This window comes from Prionailurus viverrinus, chromosome B4 (genome assembly GCF_022837055.1).
Source record: "Prionailurus viverrinus isolate Anna chromosome B4, UM_Priviv_1.0, whole genome shotgun sequence".
Classification (NCBI taxonomy): Eukaryota; Metazoa; Chordata; class Mammalia; order Carnivora; family Felidae; genus Prionailurus; species Prionailurus viverrinus.
This window is the reverse complement of record NC_062567.1, coordinates 42,846,408-42,849,360: the sequence shown is the minus strand read 5'-3', so window position 1 is coordinate 42,849,360 and position 2,953 is coordinate 42,846,408. Positions and strand designations below refer to the sequence as shown.

At 45.2% G+C, this 2,953-nt stretch overlaps 1 pseudogene; it reads right to left on the bottom strand.

Annotated features, from left to right (window-relative positions):
• Positions 1 to 249: 249 nt before the first annotated feature.
• On the bottom strand, positions 250 to 1,072 carry LOC125170569 (60S ribosomal protein L15-like; annotated as a pseudogene).
• Positions 1,073 to 2,953: the final 1,881 nt, after the last annotated feature.

Genomic DNA, 2,953 nt, shown 5'->3' with positions numbered 1-2,953 from the left:
GTGAGGGAGAGAGAGAGAAAGCATGAATGGGGGAGGGGCAGAGAAAGAAGGAGAGAGAATCCCAAGCAGGCTCCACTCTGAGCACGGAGACCGACGTGGGGCTCATCTTATGTCTGTGAGATCATGACCTGAGCCAAAATCCAGAGTCAGATGCTTAACTGTCTGAGACACCCAGGCACCCCAGTAGTCAATTTGTTTTGACTGTTCTAAATTGTTTATTAGGTAAGAATTTTATAAACCTTCCTTATATTAGTAGTAATGGTGGAGCTGGAGAGTACAGTGCTTTCTCCAAGCTGCATGGAGAACCACTGAGAGTATGGTGGCACTTGAGACCCTTTCTAAGGCCGCAGCTCTTGTGGCCTGCAGATGTGAGCCCTCGAACCTCCCTGGCTTGTGGACTGGTTTTGTGATCCACTGGGTGTCAGGATTTCTTCTCCTTCTCCTCCTTCCTCTTCCTCTTCTTCTCCTTCTCCTTCCCTTTTCCCCTCCCCCTTCTCCTCCTCCTCCTCCTTCTTCTCCCTCTCCTTCTTCTTCTCCCTCATCTTCTCCTTCTTCTCCTCCTCTTTCGTCTTCATCTTCTTTTTTTTTCTTTAACATTTTATTTTTAAGTAATTACTACACCCGTCATGGGGTTCAAATTTGCAGCCCAGAGATCAAGTCGCGTGCTCTACTGACTGAGCCAGCCAGGTGCCCCAGGATTTCTTCTGATAGCTGAATGGAATGGGTCAAGGAGGAGAACTTCAAGGAGTTTGTATGTAGAATCTTCGTCAACCCAATAAGAGTTCAGGGCTCTCAGAGTTCCCCGTGGTGCCTCCTCAGCAACAAACTGGAGGCTTTGAACGAACTAGCTGGTTAACACTGTGATGGATAGGATTGCTGTAGGTCACACCCCAGAGCACAGGAGTCTGATATATGACATAACCTTGCCTCACCTTGTGTCCCAGTCTGCGTGCTTTATGGAGCTGGTAGAACAGAGAGCTGGTGGTACAGCCCGCAGCACCTGGAAAAGAAAACGCATTACTTGGGACTGCTTTTTCCTCCGTAGCTCCTGAATGTGCTTGTAAGCACCCATCTTGCTTACATGGTGGCAGCCGCCACACAGAAAGCTGTATTGAATATTTTTCACTCTGCACGGGACTGATGCCGTTAGCCTCAGGCCAATGGTTGCATAAGGAGTGGAAGATCAGGGAGGAACACACATGACATGTATCTAAATGCCGTTTGTTTGTTTTAACAAAGGGAAACTGAACAAAACATAGTAAATTGTTAATAATGTTAAAGCCAGGGGAGCCCGGGTGGCTCAGTCACTTAAGCATCTGACTTTGGCTCGGGTCATGATCTCGCGGTTTGTGAGTTCGAGCCCTGTGTTGGGCTCTGTGCTGACAGTATGGAGCCTGCTGGAGATGCTCATTCTTCCCTCTCTCTCTCTGCCCCTCCCCTGCTTGTGCTGTCTCTCTCTCTCTCTCAAAATATATAAATAAATTAAAACTTAAAAAAAATAATGTTAAAGCTAGATGGTGGATACACAACTTCTTATTTTATCATAGTCTACGCTTCTTTTTTTACATTGAAATAGTTACTGATGTGAAACAAGCAAATACAAAAATATCATCATCGTCATCACGAACAACAATAAAGGAATCCTCTCCCCCTCGGTTGATTTTAAATATAGATCTACCAGAATACCGGGGTATGGGTATGATTTCTTAACCTCTATTATTTCCAGCCCCTGGATGCTGTGAAAACAAAAAGCCCATTCAATGCAAATATGTTGAGTGAGAAGGTTATCAGTTAGTTAAGGTTCTGTCCTCCACCATCTATCTCCCTTCTGCCTTAGGGGAGTGTTTTGGTATATGGGGGTGATCGTGAGAAGATGGGGCGATTTTCTGATGACAGTTCACACCAGTAGGGTATACCTGTGCATTTTATTTAGAGCGATGTTGACAGGTTTGCTCAAATCATTTTGGAGAGATGTGAAAGCTGTGGGTCAATGCCTGGAACGAGCCACGTGATCCCATCATTGGAAAAGGTAAAACTCATCGTTGTGCGTTTTATTTTGTCCCTAATAAGCATTGAGACGCGGCCACAGCTGCCTTTTTCTTGTTGCTCACAGTCACTTATGTTGGCCTTTGCCCCGAATTCTCTGTAGTGTGTGCACACGCTGGATACTGCAGTGGTTGGAGGGTTATGTGATCTTCAGGAGGACAGATGAGCAGGTACAGGAAAAGGGGTCCTCTAGAGAAAGCCTTTTATTGATCAAGATGTGAGTTGGAGGACGTGACTTTTTACAATAAGGCAGAAAACAAGCCAAAACATCTCCCGTAGATTAGGTAGGAGGATCCAGAAGGGATTCTTTTGACCACTCATGTTTTCTGAAGCTATGATACAAATCTGGTATATCTTCTGGACCAGTGGAAGAAAGTTCTAGAGAAGCTGGTTTCATTTCAATATAAGGAGGTTTGTTTGCTTTTTTTTTTTTTTTTTTCTTTCTTCAAGTAATTGAAAGCATATCAGGGCATGAGGCTGCCTCATTGCCTCAACTCCAACTTTAAATAGACCAAGCTGGGAGGCTCCCTGTCGATGATGTCATGAGTGGTTTCAATTTGCCCTTGGGAGCAGGTTTTACCAGGAAGTCTAGTCCAAGGGTGGAGGGCTGATTCTCTGAACTGTAGGGGCTCTCTTCCTTGTTCTCAAGGTACTGCCTCCTCTCCCTACCATCCCACAGGCACCAGGGTGGGAAGGTGAAGAACATGAATGTCACAGTCTCCCCACCATGATACTGTAGAGACATTGCATAGGCAGATGAGCCAACCTACAACTTTTCTTGAGTTGGAGAACAAGACTCTAGATTCAGTGAAATGTTATTGGGTGCTCATCCCTGGAGACCTGTGGACAAATTGTCTACATTCTTTAAGCAACTTGAGATAGCTAAGAAGGAAGGAATAAGTCACAC